Source organism: Cyanistes caeruleus, chromosome 8 (assembly GCF_971803275.1).
Source record: "Cyanistes caeruleus chromosome 8, bCyaCae1.hap1.1, whole genome shotgun sequence".
Classification (NCBI taxonomy): domain Eukaryota; kingdom Metazoa; phylum Chordata; class Aves; order Passeriformes; family Paridae; genus Cyanistes; species Cyanistes caeruleus.
Genome location: NC_141708.1, coordinates 33,548,020 through 33,573,829, shown reverse-complemented (window position 1 = coordinate 33,573,829; position 25,810 = coordinate 33,548,020). Strand labels below are relative to the sequence as shown.

Below are 25,810 nucleotides of genomic sequence, written 5' to 3'. Positions count from 1 at the left end.
TGCATCAAGTGTTCATAAAACAAATAAGACTTGATGTGGTCACGTCTGGCAGACAGCACAACCCATTTGCCAATTATTTTACATGGGGGAGATAAAGCAGACAGATGGGCTCTGCTCTCAACACAAACTCCAGTTTTCCACCTGGAAACCAACACACGTTATCATTCTATATCCCCTTGTCTTGTAGGTGACAGAGCTAGGACTCTGTACTCCAGATAAGTACAGGCTGGTGGAAACACCCCCAGCTGGCACTTGTTGTGACCCTGAGGAGGCTGAACCTCTCTGGCCACATTGCAGAGAAATGCTCCCCAGAGACTGGCACACCTGTCCCTGGGACACCTGCCAGGGGAGCACCTCGCCTTCTTGCTCACCAGCCATAAATATAAACTTGTAAAATAAACCAGACTTGGGCCCCAACTTGCAGCACTTCTAGGCAGCGAATTATGAAACAGCTGAACTAAGGTTTAACATTGAGTGGGAAAAGGCAGTTAAAACACAAGCAACAGAGAAAACAAATGTCAGGGTGCTTAGACAACAACTGCCTGTGCCCAGAGAGCTCTGCAGGAGGTCAAAGCCCAGCCCATCTCCCTGACATCACCTCCCAACAAGTTTTGGGTCACAGTGCCCACAGAGGTAATACCAGGAATTATATCTGCCAGCATTAGAAGAGGTAGGAATCCTCTCCCCTCCCTCCTTAACCCACCAGCCTTTTCTGTCAGGCTGGGTCAAAAGGATACACTGACTTGCCATTCTTAAACTATACCTGCAGGAGAGAATTGTGCCTGTGTGGGATAAACATTATCCCACCTGGGATTATCATTTCCTCACTGGGGAAAGGGCAGGAGCTGAGGTTGAGATGGGAGGCGCTAAAACTGCTGCTTTTACTACTGCCCTCTCAGTCAAGGAACTCATTACTTAAACCAGGCAGCCAAAAATCAGTCATTGTGCAAAAATTTGGCTTTCTTATCTACTTATTTACAACCTGATGCAAAACTGACCATGCCTAGATACAAGAATCACTCTATATATGAGCATGTCTAAACTAGGATATTTGATAAACTCCAATATTATGCACCTTTCATTGGAGTGAATTTTGAATAAGGGACAACATAGTGGTAATATTAAGCCTAAGAGAGCAACAAAGACCATTCAGGGTATAATGTTCTACTTGCAGGAATAAAAAGTAGAAAAATAGTCCAAGGAGTCCTTTTATCTGTTAATAGTTTTGCTCTTGTAAAACAGGGAAAAGAAACCCACACAAGAAATGGCAGAATATTTTGACAGAATTATTTTGTGATCTCCTGTTTTTAAGCAGAGACCACTTCAAAACATTAATTTGCTTCAGGGATTTGTTTAAAGCTGAGCAGGTTCCTACACAGTTCCTTTTCAAGACAGAGACTAAGTTGTGGACTGTTTTGATTCCCCTTTCCTTGTAATCTTGCTTCATATAGTATAAATAATTACAGAACTTACCTATAAACAAATAAAAAAGACTCCTAAGCCTTTACTTTCTGCTGTACTAGTGATTTTCCTAGAAGGCAGTATATAACCTGATTCCTACCACTGAAACTCAGTTGGAAGGGATGCCCTGACTGACAGGTTTTTACCTGGCCTTGAGCCAGCACCCTCAGGCACCGTGTCCTTGGGGCTACCTTACTGCCAGGAGGTTCCCAACCGCTGCCTTCTCATGCCAAAACATGACTTGTTAACTTTCGTTTGAGCCAGGACAGAGAGGGAAGAACACCTGAGACCATTCTATTTTCAGAATCCATTTTGGGCATTCTCTCCCCATCCAAACACTCTAATGCCTTCAAGCTTCATTTCTGGACAGCTTTTCTCAGCCACACTCACAACTCATCTGTTCCACCACCCTATTGAATTTCCAGATGGGTCATTTACAGGCAAAACTGTACCTAGCTGTAGTCATTTCATCAATGTTTCCATTGCTGGTTCTGGGGAATCTTTTATGGGATATCAAAAGCTTTACTAAAATTACTGCCACTGTTTCTCCTGGAACAAAGCACTATTTTTCTCCTTAGAGGGAAGTCAAGTGTGCTTACCAAGGACAAATTGTGTCAATGTGGGCTACTACTTCCTTATCATTGCTGACAAGAAGATTAATTCTGAAGTCCTTTGCTTTCATTTGTCCTCATAGTTAGATATAACATACTTGTCCTTGGTCCCTGTGTATCCTACCTGGCCCAAGAGCAGTAAGACGTAATGTCTGTGCATTGACAAAACAGTTTAATAACATCAGCTAAGATGGAAACCAGGAACCACAGACCTTACACATTTTACAGCTTTCTGATTATAGAAGTACTTGAGCTGAAATCAGAAGAGCAGCCCCTACCACAGGAACAGCTTAGGATGGCTGCACTTCCTGCAAGAAAACAACCAAAGACCCATAAAGCCATTAAATCCTCAGGCCAAGCAGTTCAATTCAGCATTAACCCTGTTTACATTGCAAACCAGTGCCACCTGTCAGGACCCCACCTTGCAAGCACCCTCAAGAATGACTGTCCTTTCTCTTTACTACTCACAGCAGAGGTCATGACAAGGGACAGAGGGAGGGCAAGTTGTGAGAATATGGGAAAAGTGGAAAAACTATTTTTGATTGTCTGATAAGGGCCTAACTCTACAGAGTGCTGCTAGGAGAGCAGAAAAGGTGCAACAGGAACTGTTAAATTCTGTCAGTTGAGAAGTATGCATCCTCCAATTTCACATTGCAACTTTTAGGCTCTATTTTGATTCATGGACTAATACTTTCTGCAGACTGAAACTTTGAAGCATACTTAAGTTTAAAAGAAAATGCACCCAACAGCAAAGTCTCTAACAGAAAAATTATGTAACTCAATGGTAATTTCTTTAATGCAGTTTGTGCTGCTTTCTATGATCAATATGTAAGTAAAAACTGTTTAATGAAACAAATGGAAGATTTCTTGATTTTTTCAGACTAGAAAAATCAAGTAGAAAAAAAGACTTAACACAAAGGCAAAAACCTCAGCTGAGGAACTCGGTAACAAATCCCTGAGATTTCCACTCTCTCTGTGATAGAGAAGATGTGGACTAAACACTGCATGGGTAGGAATCCTAAGTTGCAAAAAAGGTGTGAAGAAAGAACACATGCTACATGAAGTAACATGTGTTTTCTTTTGGTAACTATTACAGAGTAGAGACTCCCAAACAGTCACCACTGCTTTATTCAAGCCATAATATAAGCAAAACCCCCAAGAACCCAAAGCAGTGCTCACAGGTGACGTTGGAAGGCAGGCAGCTCCTCCTGAACTCATCTTGCTTGTACTGGAGGCAGCTGGGATTTACCTGCCCGAAGAGCAGCTGTGATGCCAGCACTGTGCAAACACACCTCGGGGGCTCTGAGCAGACCCTCGTGGACGAGCCCATGGCTGCAGGTCCCACGCCTTGCCTCTCTGGCAGTGCTGGGACATTCCCAGCAGGAAGGTTTGCTCTGCAGGTTATGCGGGAGTATGGATGGCCAGCGGATTTTCTGCTGTCCTGTTCCTGGTTATAGCTCTTGTTACAGCTGCTGTGAAAGCCACAGGACAGCTGATATTCACAAACTCACATTCACACACTGCAACACTATTAAAGGACTTGGCCATTTCTATGCCTGTTGTTCATAATCAACCCTTACCCATCGCTTCCACATCTGAAGGTGCTCTCTGTTCCCTCACAGTTTGTGCCCAAACAGCAAAGAATCCCAGCACAGACTGCAAGGATTCAGCCCCAGAGGGAAGAAGTGTATTTTTCTATCCTTAATATTTCTTTAGCAAAACATTTCATATGGAATCCAGCACTTGATTCTCTCCTTCATATACAGATTTCTCCAGCCATTCCTCCTTAAAGCAGAGAAACAGAACACTGTTAAGTTCCTCTGAATATACCAAAGTGATGATTTCAGGAATATAAAACAAATGGCTCTAACATTGCTACAGAGCTAGTACCTGCTGCATTCAGAAATAAACTAGGTATTAAAAACTACACATGCAGGAAGAATCATCACAGATTGATAACAGAAGGTACAACTCTGATTTTAAGAACCAGAACAACAGCATCACCCAGTATGAGCTGGAATCCAAACTACACTGCATTACAACTGAAACGCAGTGAAATGCAACGGTGTGACACAAATGCAAAAAATAATAGTATCAGCAGTGCTCAGATATAGCCAAGGCTTATCCCTTCTGCTTTCTTAGATCCACATATCACCTTCTTCAGGCATTCTCTCAAGAGAAACAAAAATATATCACCTTCCTCATTCCAACCATGCAGCTTGAAAGAGAAAAAATTGAGGATGGCATGGAGTACAATGTGCATAAACTTCTTACACTTCACCGCATGATCCAGATTTGTGAGATGTGAAAGTCCAGTGCCACCATCTGGCACCTTCCAAGTTTTGAATCTTTCTTTCTAATCAAAAAGGAATTCACCCTTAATCTAATTCAGAACAGGAAGGGGGGAAGTGAAAGAGAAGCAGTTCTGAACAATAGATCAGGAGGCTTAAAGAGTCCTTCCAGCACAGCTGTTGCAAAAGGAGGCCAATGTTTTGATGGAGCAAAACAAATACTGGAGGTGGAGGAGGATTAAGAAAATAAGCAAGGTTTTATCAAAGAAAAAAGGCTAAGAATTAGCAAAGACTAAGACCATGATTCAAATAATATCCATACTCATCTAAGGAGTTATGAACTTTCAAAAATATTTTTCCAAGCATTGCTAACAAGGAGGTCAGGATCATCCAGAAAAAGCATCAGCTATTCTTATGAGTTTACACACAAGGAAAAAAAACCAATCACAATTCAAAAGTTCTTATTTTCCTTCCATTATTACTCCCAGACAACAAAATCAGTTCCTGGGACTATATTCAATTTAAGAATTTTTCCTAAGAAGCAGCTAAGCATATTGCTTTTAAAACTGTTTTATATGGCCATCAACTTATTTTACATTTGTATCTGATGATGTTTGGGAACCCTCTGGGATAATCCCACTCTTAAGGTAAGGAAACATGACAACATTAATTAATATTTCCTCCCTCCCTTCTTGGAGCAGATCCTTGAAGTGGGAGCTACTTAATTTCTGTTCTTTGCTGGCTGAGATGAGCCCTCTCAATGCCGCTGGAGGCGGTGCACATCCCGCATTCCCATCTCCCACGGGCCCTTCCCTCTCCTGCCCCCTGTGGCTCACCCTGCCCAAAGAGCTCTAAAGGCTACAGCAGGTACCCGGGGTTTCACTCAGCTAACAACAGAAACACTCTCTAATTCTTTGCAAGTGGGTAGGGGAAGCTGTAAATCCAAGTATTAGACACGGATAAAGTTAGCAGGTGAGGCAAAACTGAGAATAGGCATACGCACAGCCCATCTAATTCCAATCTGGTTAATGGAAATCCAGGCTCCTTAACATTCAAAGCACGGACACATTCACTTTTCCATCTTCCTTCAAGTGAGAACTGATCAAGCTGCAGCTTCAGAGCCCCCAGCAGGACACACAACTTGTGCTACAGCAGAAGTCCTTGCAGCTTCCAGAGATGCACCCCTGGCCAATTAACCAGCAATTCATTTGTAAAGCCATCAATCCACAGGACATCCTTATGGTTGTGGGTTTTGTCATCCTGACTCTACTCTTCAGATTCCCTCCTGGAGGCAAGCCTGAAACATTCTGTCACAAAGCTGTAAGGATGAATTATTGGGTGGATATTGCCAATACAGCTTTGCATTAATTATACATAATCATGGCAAAATATTTCCCACATTCATAACTCAGTAAATTACTAATTTAGGTTCCCGTTAATCCAAAGAGGATGATTCACACAGCAGCCCATATGATGTTGCACTTAATCACTCCTTGAAAGTTAGGACACCTGTCCCATGAAGTTTACAAGAACAATGCCTAAACTACAACAAGTTTATAGCTAAGAAACACAATAAATCTATATTCATATCAGAACAGTTGGATCTGTCTTTGTCATCTCTGCCCAGCAGCATCATTTAATTGCTTTCCACTGCTCACTTCTCATTGGGCCAGCTAAACTGAGTGGTTTACGTAAGCAAGTTCTTTAAAACATTAACTTCTAAAAAGCCTTGAGTTGGATAATGATAAATGGAAATCACACATGCTGTAATTGATATGCCAGAACAACAAAGTGGTATTTATTAACCTGCAGATTTGAAAGGTGCAAATAAGCAGTATTTATTTACATTGTCTGTTAGCAGGTATCAATATTTTTGAAAACCTAAACTACTGCTCAGGTAAATTGAAACATTCTGGGTCTATCAAAACAAGGTCTGAAGCCCAAAGCAGTAACCTGTGGATAGTTCCCCTCCCAATGCCATGTAAGGGTTTTGCTATATATTAGCTCCTAGCAAAGTTTGCTCTTTGAGCAAAACACAAATAATCCCAAGACCTTGCCACACAAGACACATTTTATACAAATCTGATTTTCTTTTCCCCAAAACTAGAAAACACTATTGTTCTTTTATACATGACATTCAGCTTTTTGCTATTTCAGAAGCAGGGTTAGGCAAGTCCTAGGTCTGTAACATTAAGGACCTACTTCATGTCTTTCCTGATAACATAAGAAACAAGTTTTTTTTGCAGTCTGAAAAATCCTTCATGTCAGCAGAGACACCATCACTGGCAGTTACTAAGACATGACTGGACAAATAACTAGATTAAAAAAAGATAACCTCACCTAGGTTCCCTTTCCCACAAAAGCTGGGGCAGATATCTCCACAATTCCTTCAAACTTGGGCTTTTCCATGGTGATTCTAAGACATCTGGCCCAGTGTCTATAACACAATCCAAGAGCCAAAACCTATTATTTTTTATAAAAAAAGGGCTTATCACTAGCACACTTTCCCAGCTGTCTGGCCAAGTCCTTCCTGCAGGAGGTCTGGCATTATTCCTTGTCCCTAGACACAAGGAGGGGAGCAGATCATTACTTGGAGCTCCACGGATCTCTCTTGCATCTGAGCGCTGGTGTCTTCTCCAAGCCTTCCTGTTTAGTTTTATATTTGCAAACCTGTGCATACATAGCTCTTCCAAGATCTTATTTCACATGCCTCTCACCACTCTTGTCTTTCCTCCAGCCTACTTTTGCCTGGCTTATAAGCTGCTGTTAGACCAGAGCCTGACCTAGCTGCAAAGCTCCAGGCTGCACCTGGCAGCATGACAAGCAGAGTGGGCAGATGACTCCCCCTTTCCTGCAGAAACATTAATCTCCCTCACACATCTCAGCAATGTTAATAATATTCACCAAGGCTCGACCTTGCTGGCATTGGGATTCAGGTGAGCACTGTAACTCCCAGCATTCCCTGCTGATGGTGTATGCTGTATTCTGCGCCTGTGCGGATGCTGTTCTTACACTCGTCCCTGTCCAACTGCTCAATCTACTGTGCCAGTACAATCGGATGCTTTGGCAGGGGGCTGTTCATTTGGAATTCCAGTCCTTCCAAGTTTGGTACGGTGCCCATTTGTTAAGTGCACTCTCCATCCATCCCTTCCTTTGACTGGTTCACAAGTGAAAGCGGTGCTGAGTGGTGCCAGCCCCAGGCCAGCCTGCTGAGGACAGCCCAAGGGTGGTTTCCCAGGCGCTCTCCCCAGCAGTAGCTGCTCTCAGAGCCCCTCAGCAGCCCCCCGATACAGCCGGGACTCTCCCACCGCTGCCTCCACCGCAGCTGGCTCCAGCCCACAGCCGTGCATTCACCTGTGCCAGGGGAAGAGGAGGAGGTGCAGCAGCCTGCAAGAGCACACATTGACTCCAGCAGGCAGAGCACTTTTACAGCTGCAGTAATTGATTGCCTTCGCAACAAGCACACTCCGCCAGCTTCATTTTTCAGGGAAAAAACATCAGATTGGAACAGATGGGGGCAGATCAAAACAGATTGCACAGAACAGCCACAGCCTAATGGCGAGTTGGGAATACTGAGCAAATATAAGAGGCCCATGTGCTTTGTGTCTGAATTGGAAACAGAGCTCTTTCATTGCAGCTCTCAAGTGCTGGTGTAAACGCTCTCCTATCTGTTCTGACAGCTAATGGCAAACTATCACATTTGCAATAGCTTTACTTGGGGCTCAGCACTGCAGTTATGGCCAGGATCACAGATCTGCATAAAGATGGGCCCAGACTTCTCTTGCTCACAGAAAGCAAAGACGTGCAAGCACAGAGGGTGTCCTCAAGCCACAGCTCATCCCTCGCCTGGTCACCAAAACTGCACCCACAAAGTCAGCTGTGCTCAGCAATGCATTCCATCCACAACCATCTTTTGATGAACATGGAACCAATCATCACTTGGGAGACAGTGATACAGAAGGAAATTCCGGTAAACTTTTTTAATGAGGCTTTCTACATCAATGAAAATAATTTCTGGTACAGTGAGGCAAAACAGGAATCAAGATAAAAACTTATGTAGCCTGTCGGTTCAGAATTGGTTCATTTCTATTCCTTCCTCCTCACAATTGTTAGATGCTGGCTCTACCCCCTTCACCTTTTATTTCTAATTTCCACCTTAAATCTTCATTTTTGGTTTAATTATATTGGTGGAGTATTGCAGTTAAATGATTATCCATCAAATTGTCCTGTATTTTCACTCTGAGTGATCCTACTTAGGGTTGGAGCAGGCAGGGTTATACTCATAGCACTGTCTTTTTCTTTGGTGATTAAATCTAATCAATCAATCCTTTCTTTACAGGGCAGGCTAAACAGTGTTTTCACCCAATTCTGTACGGCTAAAAAAGCTTAACAGCCCTTTGCCAAAAACTTGTATCAGCTACAGCATTTGGACCCACCTTTTTTAAAAAGGAATGCACCAAGGAGCTGGAATTTCATTACCAGATATACAAAAAGAGATTAAAAACTTCCAGGAATCCATGTGGGAAAAAAACCCAACAAATTACAACAGTAGGCTATCACTGAATGCATCAAGCAGAAATAATTAACACTTGTTTCTCTTTGTGAATAATGCATAGCTGTAATAAGAGCTTTGCTTTCAAGCAATCACTATGCCACACAGCCAGCAGATACATCTAGAAAGTAAAGCACACTGCAAAAGTTGTGTTCTCCTCATGCTCTTCCCAACAGGACTGATTTAGGCACTGAGGAAAACACAGACCTAGGGGGAAGGACAGCTGCCCCTCAGGCTTTCTGACAGGATTTTTACGTAGCTTTCTGCAAGCCAGTGTGCAAAAATCCCACAAGTAGTAATTCATTATGAAAAGGAAGCTTCCACTCATTGGAAATTTATTTTTCTTGTCCTACTGACTTTTTGGTCTTTGGTGCTTTTCCTTGCATTATGAGTGCCTCTGCCAAGTACAACAATACAGCTTGCTAATGGAAAACTTGAGGATAAACCAAGCTCTGCTGAACTGGTTTTCCTCACACTGTTGCTGCTTTTATTCCAGCTCCTTAGTCAATGTTTCCAGTCACCACCACTAGTAGGAACTCAGAATATTCAGTGCCATTTGGGAAGGGTGACCCTCACAGAAGGCCAGATGGCAATCATTGGTTTACTTTAACTATTTATTTGGGCCTACTCAATTTAAACAAAAAGTCTGCCAGGCCAATCAGCCAGGCCACTGCTGGTGCTCCAAGGCACCACTTGTGTCTTTATCTCGAGCAGGGAGAATAGCCCTGCTATGGGGAAGGTACCTGTGACCTACAAAACGCACCTACCCAAAAGCTGCAGATGCTGGGAAGCCACAGGCTGCAGGGACAGAGCCCTCCCAGGCTCGGGGTGACACTCCCAGCTCCAGCACCACCTTCCCTTGCCACCACAGGGGCAGACAAAGCCTAGGATGCACCTCTGCTGTGGGCAAGCATCTTCAGAGGGTTTCCAGCAGCAGAAAAGCACCAGGTTTGCTTCCAGGATCACTCATCCCAAAAGAAGCCCCTGTTCCAGCAGGGCAGCAGCACGTGCATCCCACAGGCAGCGTGGGGATGGGCCAGAGCCATCCCTGGGCACGGGAGCCCAGCACTGCTGCACACATTGTGCTCAACACAACTGTGAGCCGTGCACCAGCACTGCCTGACCCTCAGCTGCTTTTCTCTTTGAAGAGACCTTTCATACAAAAAGGTAAAAGAAATCCTCACAATTTGTTTTGCTTCCAGGGCACACTACTAAAAAAAACAAACAGTACAGCAATACCGCAAACCAAACGTTTGAATCCAAACATCTTCAAAGAACAAAGCTAACGGCACCTCTTTCATTCTTTTTCATTTAAATTGAAAAAAATGGTTTGCTGCATACATGCTGTTCACTTCAAAAGACCATTTTTAATCCATTAATAAATGGCAGCCTAGAAGGAATCATACAAAAGTAAATTTTTAACACATTAGCCAAAACAGCAGCCAGCAGATGGGCAGGACTGAATTAACTCTGTGAATCCTTCTCACAGGTATCTTTGCAAAGTAGGAAATGAACATCAGGAAAGTACTAGAAGGCAAAAAGTTTTTTATGGTTTTTTGTTTTCAATTAATGAAATAGGTTTCATTGCACTCCAGGTTAGGTGGTATAAAATATGAATCTGCTTTTAAAAAGACAATCAAACTGTATTTGTACCTATCAATTATATCCAAAGAGTAATGATGACATGAAAATGATAATGAAAAGAAAGTAAAAAAGCCCCATCTTGTCACATAATTGCTCCCTAGTTTCAGTGATTACTTCTAGCAGATTTGACCTGGATACTTTTGAGTATCACACCTTACAATAATACAAAGAAAAATATCTGTCTGAAGACTGGTTTAGCAAGTTCATAAACTGATAATTAAATAGAAAAAAGTTTCCACTTTTGGTGAAATTCTTCCTGACTCATCATTGTCTCTGAGAGCTTTTTGCACTGCCTTGTCTCCAATCACTCACCAGATAGACAGCTGAAATCTGAATTTCAAAGGAAAGCTCTCTCCAATACAAAGGACTTCCTTGCCTGCAGGAAAACTATCATTCTCCACACCTTATCATGTTTATTGACAAGCAGTTCATTAGCTTTCCAGCACAGACCAACATCTACCCTAATCCCCCACTTCCACAAAGCCCTGGCAATCAATTGACAGCTGTCAAACCCCAGCCACACTCTGGAATCGGAACAGTTTTGGAAGGACTCCTTTCAACCCTTTTTGGGGGTACCAGCTTTTGAGATGATCACCACTGAGTTGTTATCCTGATGGAAAGACATTTGAGCTGTGACCCCTCATCCTCTGAATTTTAAGAGCAGTGGTGACCTTCAGTGATTTTGGTGTTTATCACAAAACCAAACAATTCCATTATCCCTGTTTCTGTTATGGAAGTAGCCCACATCTGCAATACCATGTTCCACATGTCACACTCCAATTTAAGGCCAAAAAAAGTCACCCTGGCTGAGTACATAATCCAACAAGCACCACCGTGTATACTCAGAAGCCTGCACATATCAGCTCATTCCTAACTTTTAGTCAAAAACACCCAAGCAAGCTTGTGAGTTCAAAGAGAGCCACACATGTCAGCACCCAGCCTCCTCCTGAGTGCTTTGTACAGATCCAGCCTCTCTGAGAACAGGCAGTACTGTGGGTTTAGGAAAGCACAACAGTAGAGTGGATGATCAGAGCTCCTGTGGAAGGAACAACTAGGCAGGTTAAGGCTCTCCCTTGCAAGACTCGTGACTAAGCAGCACTGTCACCAGGTTCTGCCAAGTCAGCAGTGACATGGGAAGGTCAATAAGGAATGACCATTAACCATCTAACATCCATCCACAGCATTAGCTGTAAGAAACAGGGGACATCAAAGTTATCTGATACAGAGCCAAACCAAGGAAATACACAGACTTCAAAAAGTGACTGGACTGGAGAATTCATTGCCCTGGTGGCTGCAATGAGAACATTTAAGTGGGGTCAGTAAGCAATCATTTACCTGAATAGATTGTTTAAAACTTCCTTAGGCCCTAAGTGCAAAGGTGCCATCACCTCTCTCTGAAGGTATCTCTGCTCTGTTTCAGGAGACAGTTCTCTGAATCATCATTCCTACTCATTTGCTTTGCTTCCTCAGGCATCTGCCACCAGTCACTGCCAGACAGAGCCACTCTTACATCTTGGGACAGGTGTTAAAGCAGGCTATACCTTAAAATAGAATGTAATCAAACATGAAGTGAGTGCTGAGGCAACAGCCCTGATGCCCAGGAGCTTTGTGATCCACATGCAAGACAGATTCCTTCTCTGTGTTAGGGCGATCCCTTTTAATGAAAAAAACCTCTTCTTCCCACAATACCAAGACCTCTCTTATCCTTCAAGCCTTGAGATACAAAAATAATTTTCATTTGCAGCAGGACAGTTTAGTTTACAGTGTTACAGCCCAGGGTGTGAGGAACTGGCTCTTTCCCTAGGAAAGGGTCACAGCCCAGCTGGGACAGCAGCTGTCCCACAGCAGCCTGGGCTAGCAGGAGAAACCACAGGCACACCACAAACAGCTTCAAGTGATGCAGACACACCAGGAAAGCCCGGCTGCCGGGCTTGGCACAGAGGCAGGACAAGGAGTCCTACCCTGCACTGCTTGAGCGCTGCAGACACTGCTACATAAAATGCATCTTGACACCAAAAACCCATCCTTTACACCCCTGGGAAAAGACTGCACCCTAGTGACATCCTATTTCACTTGGAAAAAAGCAACTTTCACCTTTGCCCTTAAGGACCTTCAACTTTAGAAGGGGAACAGGAACCTTCCCCTTCTGATTTAATGTATCAATTGATTTATCCAAGCTGGGTTTTTGCTCTTCCTTGGGGCAGACACGCAGTGCCTGTCTCATCACTGTGGTGAAGGCCCTTCTCCCCTCAGGCAAAGCCTTGCCCAGGCTGTCACTTCCCTCTGGCTCAGCCCCAGGGCCCATGTGGTGCCCAGCCCTCACCTCCGAGGTGTTCCCATGCCTGGTCACTCCCAGGCCAGGCTGGCACAGCCACCTGCAGCTCCTCCCTGCCCCTCTGGCTCTGCAGGACAACACTCAGGCAGGTGAGGCCCTGTGACATTTCCCTCTCCACAGAAGGATTACAGTGTTCCTCCAAAACCTTACAACACACACAGAAGCTGTTTGACTGGCAATTCTCGTGTCTGTTTCTCCTCCAAACCAATAAACAAAGGACTAGCCCTCTTTTTGCTTTTCTTTGTGATCATTATTTGAACTGCATATAGCTTGAATATAATTTTAAATTCTGCTTAGCTGATTTTTATTATCTCTTGTTCTCTGGGCAAGTATATATTTGATCTTGAGAGTAAAATTGTTATAATTAAATCTGTGTTTTTAAAGGTAATATGAATTAGAGGTTAGAGCTGAAGTAATACATAATGGCTTGCATGGATGGAATAATAACTCACTTGTCTGAGCAGCACACCAGGACAAATTAGTCTTTACCCAAAGAAGTTTTGTTATTCACATTGTAGAACCCATTGAAATACTACATGATGCTTAAATATAGTACAAAAACGTAAATATATTACCAAAAAATTTTGTAATATTAATAAAATTTATAAATATATTTAATATTATTTACAAAATATAAATATATTACAAAATGTATTATATAAAAGCCTCTACAGAAATACAAGTCTATAATACAGATGCAACAGGGAATGTCAGCCTTTCAACTCAAACTGCAGTTTTGAGCACTCACCTCCCACCCTAAATACCCAAGATGACAGTCAAGGTGCTGCCTAGGGCAGAGACAATCCTTTAGCCTCTCTCTTTACTTCACTGTGACACACAGGTTGAGTAAACAAAAAAAGATGGGTTCAGGGAAGGAAGAATGAAATCTCAATTTAATTACTGCAACCCAAAATTTCCTGTGCTTTGTGTTTAGGACATCAGGTGTTAACAGCTTAAGTTTGGCCTGGAACCAAAAGGCCACTTTTTACTTCAAAATCAGCACCTATTTGTTTAAGTACAATTATGTGAACAACTTTGCAGCATAAGACTAACAAATGCACAATAGATTCACTTGTCCTCTTTAACACAAATGATATTTACATTTTTAATTCCTTTCCAAATTCTTGACAAGCCAATGAGAATGAGGCAAGTGCATGGGAGGCCTGGGCTACTATGTCAGGCAATTTAGCTTCTGAAATGCATTAATCTGGCACTTGCACATGTTATTCTTTATATAGCACATGTGAATTCCATGTGACTTGTCTATTCCACAAGTTAAATTATGCCCCTAATTGGTACTTCATAATAAAATGTCTGAAGGAAACCAGGCTGCTCTGATATGTGAGCAATTTTAGATTTAAATTAAGTTAGGGATTGATTTCCATTTCAAAAGTGTTTTTGAAATTTAACATGAGAAATACAGACACTGTTTTCAAAAAGGGACACGAAAGATGCGACTGCTAACTGGTCAGGCAGTTAACACGGCAGAAGCGCTATACATGTGAAAATGTTTTTCATCGTGTTACTGCACTTGATTTAAGAGAACAGTAGGGTGGTCATTTTAACAACTCTTCTATAGGAGCACATACTGATGCGTGGAGTTTAATTTTCTGCGACTTTATCTAGCTCTGAGACTTATTTCATAACCTAGAACTGCATTCTTTCTGAAAACACAAGAAAAAGTTGTAAGTTGTGAAATAAAGATCATAAGGTAGTTTTGTAACTGCTTAGCAGGACATCCTGTAATGACTAAGAAATGCTGTTACTGAAATTAAGAGGAAGACACTTGTTGGCTTTGAAAGCCATCAAGAAAGGCAGTCTCCCTTTTGTAGGGTTTATCCTTGTAGAAATTCTGTTTACACTTCCATAAACTCCACAGCACAACTGCTCTCTTCCCAAACTCAGCACAAGCTGGGTTTCTTCTATTTTCAAATTCAAGTAGTTCCTAAAAATACTCAAGAAATTTTAATCTAATGCTGCTGGGAATGAAAAGGCTTAAAAATGGAAAAGTGAAGGAAGATTTGGCTTATTTTGTTCTCTTCTGCCAGAATAAGAAAAAAAAGCAAGGTTATCTTTTTGAAGAAAATGCTTTACTGGTAATTGAAGCACCTGCCTTCTGATTCCGCCTGCCATGGGCTTACACTTGCTGATCTTTGCTGGCCCCTCCATTCTTCTCAGGAAGATCTCATTTCTCCTCACCTACAGAAGGTTGCTCTGAGCTGCTGCTGCTGGAGCTGCTGCTCCACCACTAGCTGTAACCCAGCTGAAGAATTTCCCGCTCTGACAGAAGCTACAAAGGAACACGGGAGCGTTTGCTGCAGAAACAGCGCACAAAGCCGCAGACGCCTGACAGTGCTGGGCAAGAGCAAAGCCTCTCAGCAGGGACACATCTGGATTAAAAGAGAGGGGAGCAGGGGAGGGAAGGAGGGACAGGCCTGCCTCGGGTAAGATTTACACACACCAAAGGATATTTGTATGCAGGATGTTTTATTAAATTGAATTTGTTTGCTTTGTGTTGCACCAAGGTATCACCTAGCAGTTTAGAGAGAGATAAGAGACCAAGACAATGCTTTAGAAAATTGGATACTGTGACTCAAAAGGAAAAGAGGAAAATGCACAAAGTCAAAATAAACAAAGCCATTCAGATAAAGGAAAACTGCTGAATTTAAAAGCATCTAAAATACAAGCATGTGTTCTTACAGAAGACACACAACTACAGGAAAAATGAACAGCAAGCGATTAAAGGCTCCTTTAAGCATCTAAAGCCCCAGTGTTTATCAAAGCATCTCTGTACAAGTATTAGGTTGATGGAAAACAATTTTAACCTGGTGGAACTGGAACCACACAAAAATCTCAAATTTTCAAGGCTTCCAACACCTCTCTCTGCCTTAGGCAAAACTTTTAAATAGATATTTAAAAAATAAAACTGGACAAGATTTTCTGAAGCATAAAACCCCTTGATTTGGAATCAGATCAATTTGGATTAAATCTTTTTATTTAGACAAAATGTCATAAATTCTATGTTGAAGCAAGGGAGAGGGGAATAAAAAAAGGCATGATAAAAGCATGAGTCAATCAAGAGTAACAAATATAATAAGAGAGCTGAAAGCACAACAGATTCAAAATTTCTGGATGCACAGAGGTAATAAACCTCTATTTACATGCAAAATTTCATTTGAAAATTGTGACCACACCACATTTTTAACAATAACTTCAGAAAAAGGAACAGGCAGGTCACAAGGTGAAGCACCAGGGGCAGAGCTCGAGAGGACTGCACCCAGAATCTGTCTGGGCAGCTCTAAAGCTTGGGAAGCAGCAGAGCTGGGATGCTGCCCCTGGAGGTACCAGCACAGAGCTGTAACACACCAGTACTGGGGGAGGCTGCTCAAGAGGAAACCATGCCCTGAACACTGGGAATCCCAAAAGTACCAGCAGGAGGAGCATGAAGGATGCTCTCACTTGGAAAGGCAGATGGGCAACACTTCAGGGTTGGAAGGGCAGGACAAACAACCAACACAGCCTTGGCCACCTGCAATTTCTGCTGCTGGCAGCTCAGAGCTGCACAGGGACAGCTGAGGGGAAACAGTGGCAGGATCATAAAGGCAGGGGAATTACTCATTCTGCCAGGTGGGAGATTTTACCCTAGAAACAGAAAGTAGTGGAATCACGAGGCAGCAGAGTCTGGATGAGAGATCAGTGATTACGAGGTACTAAGACAGGGACTGACAGCAGTGCAGAGAGTATCACCTGAACAAGCTCCATTATCACTTTCAAAACTAAACTTGTGAGAAGTGCCCAAGTGTGGCACAAGCCACTGCAGTTCTGGAAACCAAATTACAACCTAAGGTTCCCAAAAGGTGGTGCCAGAGCAGCTGTGACAATGGTCACTGGCCTGGCCATACCCATACCCCTCCAGGGCAGAGGCCCAGCCCTGCTGCACCTCGCCAAGTGCCCCGCTCCTGACCTGCAGCTTCTCACTCATCCCTCCTCTCTCCTTGTGCACACCCATGTGAAAAACCCCCAAACTTCCTTCCAAGACTAGAGTGCCCCTGCACTCATGTTCCTATCACGTTTCTCTTACTCCCAAGCTCGCACAGCACAGCGTTAGCTCTGCTTTTCTCAGTGTACAAGCTCCAGTCAGCACCAAGCACAGCAAAAGGCCATCTCCTCTCACGGGAGCCACTCACCTGGCAGCAGGTACTCCCACCCTCCCCTGTGCACCAAGGTCCCTCAGCCTGACTGCACTGGAGCAGCAGGAGCTGCAGCTGCACAAGCCACGACTCCCAGGCAACCACTGCCACTTGTTCTGTCCTAGGTCAATGAAGGAATTCATCTGAAAGCTAGACACAGCTTAGAGCAGCTTTCCAGGCTGTTTTCCCTATGAGCTCTGCACTCCAATGTTCAGCCCATGAAGCAAAGGTGAGGATACATGAGGTGCCCGATGGAGTAATGCTACAAACTCCTTTCAAAACCACAACACACAGCCACTGTTTCCTCCAAAAAGAAAATGACACCAAAATTAAGGTGTTCCAGTTCTCATGGAACGCTACAGTACAAATTATTATCTCAGCTATTCTTCTATGAGCACCTTCAGGAATATTTTTTGCCATTGAATCCTGTGAAAAAAACACATCTTAGGAGAAAATGTATGCATTGGATCTATTTTTCTTCCAAGAAGGACAAAAAATTCCTCAATTTTGCAAGCACAGTAGTCTCATGACACTAAACATACTTTGCATCAGCTCAAGCTGTTGTGTATACTAAAATGATCAATGTTGAAACCTCCTGAAATTATTTCCACAGCTAGATACTGCATGGCTTTTTCAAGGCTTAAAACAATTTCCTTCTACATTTTTATAGGTTGGGAATCAGCCATTAAGAAGAATATGTTCAAAATACTAAGTGATTTTCTGGCATTTTCATTTCTCCAGTATACAAAACTATTCTGAATATCCCAAAAGTCACACCTGCAAATAAATTAAAGTACCTAATTAGCTCCAAATAAACAGAAAATTTCCTATGATGTTGCACAGTAACAATTTAAAACATTTGAGAGGTTAGATCACAGATTGAATTAACCTAGTATTTTATGAAAAACCAAAAGGTGACTATATTTATTGAGCAACAGCACCAGCTGTAAAACAATTTTAAGATACGGTGATTAACTTTGAAAGCACAGGTGAGTCCAATTTGGACTGAAAACACACACGGCTGACCCACAAATAACGAGCTCAGGTCACTGTTGTAATGCTTCAGCACCTGATCCCCATGATGAGAAGTGTGAAAACGAGCTTGCTTTTACAACCATTTTCTACTCCAGAAACAGAAAACTCCCCGAGACAATTAGTAATTGTGACAGATATGTCCTGGAAGTGAAAGAACTGCCATTACTTTCTACATAAGGATATGTGTTACAAATTTCAGTAGTAAAGATGACAAATTAGCTATGCTGAAATCATGCATTTCCTCAAAAGCTCCTGCTCTACACTTGTGTTTGTACAGAGCTGGGTTGCTCCCTTATGGACGCAAGCATATGTAAAATTGAAAAATTATGAGTTAAACTGGGACTCTTTAACATCTTTCTGATGTGCTCTAAGAGTTTGCACAAGACAGGTGATTTTGGTGCAAGTTTCAACTGCATTTCTATTAACCTACTGCAGCCATTAGAGGTTTATTCCATTAATTTACAGTAAATGATGTTGGTTTGCTCACTGATTAAAAGCACTTTTGAAAAGCAGAAGCTACGCAGCAGTACTCACTTCTACAGCAATAAGGTAAATACTTATTCCAATTCTGTATATGGGGCAAAAGATAACCAGTCAATACTCAAGGACAGACCACTTAAGTGCCTTGAAAATTAAATTACATTGCAGCTCAACGTAATTTAAAATGTCAGAGAAATCAGGTTCTCACAGATTTTAATTAATCTCTATATTCAGACCTTGCCTTTTCTCCACCCTGCTGCTGCTATTCCTTTAATATTTATTCACTGCACAAAGCCATAAAAACAACCAAATTTATTTAATCTTATTTACAGTAGAATAGTTTATAAATAAACAAGGACAACGTTTCCCATCATAAATAAAGAACTGATTTGGACAATGGCATTTGAGAAACCCAAGCACGCTCATGGCATAATTTCACTGACAAGTTGCCATAGAAATAGCCAGCTCAAACAGATGCTAAATCTCAGTCAGAGAACAAAAAGTAGTTCAATATTCTTCAACTAGTTTCAAGGGGGGGATGGGGGGCAGGAAGCCTGCGGACAAAGCAGCAGGTAAAAGTCAAAGTCACAAAAAAGAGGCTTTGCAAGGAAGCCAGGAGCCTGCAGCACTGAGGGAAATGCAGATGTGGGGTCACACAAGGCACCCCAAACCCTCCCCAGAACACTGAGGGAAGCTACAGACAGGGGGTCACCCCAAATCCTCCCTCCCCAGAACACTGAGGGAAGCACAGATGTGGGGTGGCATAGGGCACCCCAAACCCTCCCCAGAACACTGAGGGAAGCACAGATGGGGGGGGGGGGGGGGGTGTCACCCCAAACCCTCCCTCCCCAGAGGGGCTCCAGGGACCCTGCAGGACCCTGCAGCCTCGGCCCAGCCCTGAGGGCAGCGGCACCCCAGGAGCAGAGCTCAGCTCCCAGCCCTGCTGGAAGCCCTCCTCGACGGCTGCGAGGCACCTCAGAGGCAGCTCTGTGGCTACTGAGGTAGAGAGGGATGGTGAATGTGGCCACAGGCAGCACGAAAAGTGAGAAAAACCCAAACAACCCCATCCCAGAGGGTGCAACGCACCAGAAGGGCCCTACAGAGCTGGGCCGGAGCCGAGCAACCAAACCCTGAGAGACTTAGAAAGCCCAACGACCTCCAGATGCACACAGCTCCCTTAAACACAGCCAAGAGATTCCCTGACAAAAAAAGCAAACACTCCTAATCAGCTTTCCCTTACCTTTTATACCGGAGAGCACACGGGGCTCAGGCAGCAGCCGGGCCGGGCCGCGCTGGGGGCAAACGTGAGGGCACAGAACGCTGCCCACAGAAATGGGGCAGGGGAGACGGGCCCAGGGGCGGCTCCTCAGGGCAATTAACCTCGCTCAGGGTAATTGGGGCCGGTTCCAGCCCAGGAAAGGCTCCTCAGGTGAATTAACCTCGCTCAGGGGGAATTGGAGAGGGTTCAGGCCCAGGAGCTGTTCCTCAGGATAATTAACCTCTCTCAGGGTAATTGGGGCAGCTCCTCAGGTGAATTAACCTCGCTCAAGGGGAACTGGGGAGGGTTCAGGCCCAGGAGCTGTTCCTCAGGGTAATTAACCTCTCTCAGGGGGAACTGGGGCCGGTTCCAGCCCAGATGTGGCTCCTCAGGGTAATTAACCTCGCTTAGGGCCCAAGCAGAAGCTCCCAGGTTTTCTCAGATGTTTTCTTCCCAGGCAACATCATCTTCTCGGCTGGAGCTGTGCCAGCATAATCCCATGATTGATAATGCCAAAGGCGACTCCCAAAGGCTGGAGTAGCCTTTTCTATATGGCTGGCTGCAGCCATTCATTTTCTGTGACAAATTCCACATCTTCCTCTAGTTTTTAATGTATTCAAAAATTAATTTGTAAATCAGGGCTATTCTCCCGACCATTTCTAGGGGTTGTTTTTTCTAACTTGTTTCAGTTCCCCAGGTGAAACAGTTGTGATTGCAAACTTTGTATCTGCACTCTGCAAATATATTAAAGTATATGTTTCAACAGCTGTTCAAGAGACATTGGATAGCAAGGAAGTCTGTCACCAGGAGCCTTGTGGAGATCAAATTTAGCTCACAGTCAACAAAATTATAATAAATTTAATTAGGAATTCAACGTTTTTCATAGTCTGCAGGCCACTTAACAGTACATATAGACAGCACCATTAACATTTATTTGCAAAAGGTCCCCAATTGCACCACTTCCTTAGGAAGTAACTGGATTTCTGCTACAGTGTATTTATCTTTTCTACCTTGCTTGATACATTTTGAATCCTTTAAAGTGAGAAGTAATCTATTTTCCTTCCTTGGTAAGGTTGTCCTGGTTACAGTTGGTTGAATGAGAACAATTTTTTGCTGAGTGAAGGTTCTTGGGTTTTCAGTTTCTGGGTGAGGCAACATATGCAATTAGGAGCTTTCGTGTGCCATAGCTTAATCAACCTCTCATTAATATTCTTATCATCATAATTTTACAAAAAAAGAATTCTTTTCATGTGGAATAATCTAAAGGGAAAAAAATCAGTCTCAAGACTGCATTGCAGTGTTCTCCTCTTTTCCCAGCATATTAAAAGTGTTACTAACTGTTGTAGTAACAAAAACCTTGTTACCAGCATTATTTACACTTTTGAGCAGGATGCATCACCACCCTGGACTCATAACCACCTTTAAAACCTTTGATAATTTCTGTTTCACTCTGGATTACTCCTGTCATGAAGACGATGACACTGAATAGACTGTTCCCCCTTCACAAAGCCCTTTTTGTTCCTTTTGGACTACAGAAAGAGGAGTTCCTACCCCTGTTGCTGTGTGGCAATCTCCATTGCAGTATTTCTGCATCAGAAAGAGCAGGCAGACAGAAAGGTGCCCGAGTCCCAGTGCTATGGAACATTCTGGACCCCAGACACCTGGAGACTGTCCCTGCCTCACCAGGTGCTGGTGGTGGCCTCCCCACTGCTCATCTCAGCTTGGGGCAGGCAGGCTTGGGGCTGGCTTCAGTTTCAGTGCAGACTGTTCCCTCTCCTCCAGCCCCCTTCCTCCCCCAGCCTGTCCTGCCAGCTCCAGCCCCTGCTTTTTGGCAGTTCTGTCCTGTCACCTCTCCTGCTCAAAACAGAGCCTCATTTATATAAAGTCCTAAAGAGGACTAAAACTGAAGGAGTTTGGATAAACCCCCACCCTGCTTACTCACCTCAGCCTTTAAAAGGAGGGGCAGAGATCCAGGGGAAGGAGCCAGGTCCTTCTGCAGAGATAGTACCAGGAGAGCAAGAAACAACAAGCACTGGGTCCTTCCTCCAAATATCTGCTGTCCCTTGTAGCACAAACAACTGGAACTGAATTGTGACCCCAGACCAGAGACCTTCACCTCCACCTGCGTTACTGATTCCCTGACTCAGGGACCCTCGCTTAGTGAGTGTTTGGGTCTGGGGGTTTTTGTGAGTGCAACAGGAGGTAAAGGGTTACATAACATTTGGACATGAAAAAGGCATTTCCTGACTCACAGAAAAGGAAGGAAAACCCCAGGATCCTCATAAGTAGTTAGAGATGTGGCAGGTTGCCCTCATGTTCCAAAGGAATCTAATTTTCTTTTGTGGTCCTGAAATGTATCAGCTGACATTTCTTGCTATTATGGACTTTAGTTTAGACCTATGTCTTTATTTAAGCAGTGGATAAGCCAGACACCTGCAATCTAGAAAATCATATGTCAGTATTGATTTTCTTACTGGTAATAATTCACTACCAGTAGCAGCAGTATCAATGCTGTGAAAACTACTTTCATAATGGTATTTCAACATCCTGGGACATTTTGCAATGAAAAAACCAGAAACCACAGTCATACATTTACCCACTTAAAGTGAAGACAAATTAGATTAATTAGACTAAATTTCTCTAATATAGCTTTAGTTCTAAGAATACTACACCAGCACTTTGACTCAGAAGTTCCTCTGCCAGGTGCAAAATGAAAAAAAGCACAATTTGAACAAGAGCGAGGAAAAATGTGACAAGAAAGGCAAACTTTAATTGAATATATGAGGCTGTGGCTCAAGTGAGAACACAGCTTGCTTCTGCAAAAACCACTGCCAAGAAGAGATGCTTTATGAAAACAGAAGTTTGATCTAGCACAGCCCCAAGCATGAGGTAGACTCAGGGCTGGAGTTCAAGTCTGGACTCAGCTCATGTTCAAATGCAGAAGAGCACTGCAAACCCCCTGCAAATGTCCCTGGGTAATTCCTACACCTGCAGCCAGAGCATTACTCCATCAGCACCTCCCTGGCCTGGGACATGGAGCCCCAACCTTCCTCTCTGACCAGCTGGACTCAGAACTTACCCTAGTGAAAACCACTTGAGAAAAAGTCCATGCTGTGGCAAAGGAGGTTTAGTGACCAGCTTCAACAGGGGTCCACTGTGGTTTTAGCATATGGCTTCACATTTCAGTCCTAGAAAAAGTTCAATTTGAATATTTACTGCATATTACCATTTGTTTTTTCTTTTGTAGGTTTCCCCAGAAGTTTCAGGGGATACTATTTCCTTGAAAGATCATTTTCAAGGCTGCACTAACGATCAGCAGGTTTGCTAAAGAAGCACCTTCATGTCAGAGTTGTGAGTAGCAACCTCTACTGACCCCTGCAAACAGAATACAGTGCAATCCAACGAAAAAAATAAATACATTAGTCCCAAATATTTCTTTCCAGAAGTTCCTTTACAGCTCAGTAGTGAAGATGGGCCACAAAAAGTAGGGCTGGGAAAATGAGACTGGCAGTGAAAACAGCAGAGCTATGGATGAGAGGAATGAGCTGTGGGGAAGATAATCAGTGGCATTAGTGTGAGACAAACACAGAGGATGAAAGAACAGGGAAACATGAGAAGATGGAAAAATGACAATTGCTTTTGATACAGAATACAGTCAGAGTACACTGATGAATCTGACCAAAAAAAAAAATGCAAAAGAAAAATCCCTACCATTATTTAATACTATTATGGCTTAAAGCTTGCTTAGTTTTCACTGAAATTTTCTTACCTGACCTTAACAAAGCCAGGTCCTGGGAGTTTCCTGGCAGAAGCTGGCTGATGGCAGCGGTCTGGTTTGGAATCGTGCTGCCAGTGTGCCATAAAGTGCCTCACCTAACCTGACAATTATACCCAACCCAAATGTTAGATGCTGGATTTGAGCTTGGACAGCCATATGGCCAGTGCATGGAGTCACTGCAGGGTATTGTTAATGCAGTTTGAGTGTCCAAACTATGCTCATTCACATCTTGTTGAATTACTCTGAACAGTTACAGATAATAGTAACCAACTCTGGAAATACTGGTTGCAAAGGTCATTGGCTTTTCAGTAATGGTAATGCTGTGTCTAACCACTATATTCTGAGCACACCAGCTCCATACCACATAAACATGCATCCACAGAGTGGCTCTGGTCTGGCTGCCCCCACAGGAACGTGCCAGTCTGGAAAGAAGCCCAGGAAAACACTCAGGTACAGGTTAAATTACTGATGCAGGCGTGTGTCATTGTGCCATGGTACCACTTGGACACAGTGCACAGGGGCACTCAGCATCTTATAAAATTAATCCCTTATTTATTTTAGAAGAGTCACAGGTCAAAAAACAATGAAGTAGGCAGCACAATATATCCCAAAACAAATCAGAAAACTAGTGGAGTGGTTCAGTAGAGAGCCAGTACATGCAAACATTGATTTCAGATGCAAGGACAGATGAAAATAGTTTAGAGGTAGCAGAACTTTGTTTCTACGTGATATTCCAGTAGAAACTTTAAAATATAAAATACTTCAAATGTACTGACTGCTGTTTTGGTTGTGTTCCACCTCAGCACTTGATGCTCCAGAAGACAGATGTTCCTTTAACTGGCCAGTAATGAGGAATAAAGGCAAGACACTCAGCTGAAGGTAGGAAAAGTCCTGTGTTATACGGCAACACTTAATAATAAATGCTGGAAAAGCGGCTCATAGGCAAACAAAACCAGTCAGTAAATTACTTGTTGGCTCTGAACCTATTTGTGATCTCTCCTAGCTGGACCTTTGCCTCCACATCCATCAGGAGGACCCTGGGGACAGCAGCATTTCCCAATGAAGCCACCTGCACGAGGATGGCAAGTGGCCACTCCCAGCAGCTGCCCTGGCTCTGCTCAGCGTCCTCCCCTCTACTGAACAAGAGATTTGGGGGGCACAGAGGGGGAATGGCACAACTAGGAGCATTTTACTGGCTATAGGGAAAAAAAAAGTAATAAAAAAAAAGAATTATGGAGGAACACTTCTCACAGAAAAAAACAGGGAACAGTTTCTTTAGAAAATGAAAATGAAAAGATATGAGAAGATTTATAAAGGATGAAGTGGTACCACAAGTGAAGAATGATGTAAAGAGGTTCCTCATTCCATCATCTAGGATGTTAGAATATGGGAATAACATTGCAGACAGCAGAATTTTTTGTTTTCCATTACCTTTCATTCAGATTTTAAGTTAAGAAAGATTAAAAAACCTTCAAGAGCAGTATTTTCTTTCCATGTCTACTAGAAGACACCGCAATAAATCAAACACAAGCTGTACCTCCAGAGCCCCATTATTATCAAGAATTGCCTGTTATTTCTATCATTGTCCTTCTTTTTATTTCCCTTGTGTGTTTCAGATCTATCTCCCATTAACTAGGGGGACTAAAAAGCTGAGAAGGGAGACAGCAGAAATAATGAAAAGAACGTTTTCTGCTCTGTGGCTGCCTACAGACTGTGGTACACTGGGCCTGCTCATCTGCCTGCTGCTCCTGTTGCTGCTGTCCAAACTCACTAGGCAGGATATTAAGGAACTCCTTGTTCCTGAAAATAAAATAAAATAAAATAAAATAAAATAAAATAAAATAAAATAAAATAAAATAAAATAAAATAAAATAAAATAAAATAAAATAAAATAAAATAAAATAAAATAAAATAAAATAAAAATCAGAGAAACTGAAATCTCACCAAAAGATCCTGCTCAGCAGAATATTCTAATTTGCACTATTTTCTTATCCCTATGAATAAATTTAATAAACCAAACAATATTGTCAGCACACGTTGATGTACTCTGAACAGTGCATATAGGGTCCTTCTGACATTGATAAAGTGAATAGCGTATGAAGAAACACAGTGTTTCTGAAACCTGCTCCAAAACACAGATATATTTGTAACATGAATTCCTGATTTAATTATCCA

At 42.9% G+C, this 25,810-nt stretch overlaps 2 long non-coding RNA genes across 2 annotated transcripts in view; one reads left to right on the top strand and one right to left on the bottom strand.

Annotated features, from left to right (window-relative positions):
* The window catches only part of LOC111931527 (uncharacterized), a 37,032-nt gene extending 16,648 nt beyond the window's left edge, over positions 1 to 20,384 (bottom strand). The window contains exon 1 of the long non-coding RNA XR_015290102.1: positions 19,840 to 20,384. This is a non-coding gene — a long non-coding RNA (uncharacterized LOC111931527). The remainder of the gene's footprint in view (positions 1 to 19,839) is intronic.
* A 2,720-nt stretch (positions 20,385 to 23,104) lies between these two features.
* LOC111931523 (uncharacterized) lies at positions 23,105 to 25,214 on the top strand. Its single transcript, XR_002865602.2, has 3 exons — positions 23,105 to 23,208; positions 24,439 to 24,514; positions 24,639 to 25,214. It is a non-coding gene; the product is annotated as an uncharacterized LOC111931523 (long non-coding RNA).
* Positions 25,215 to 25,810: the final 596 nt, after the last annotated feature.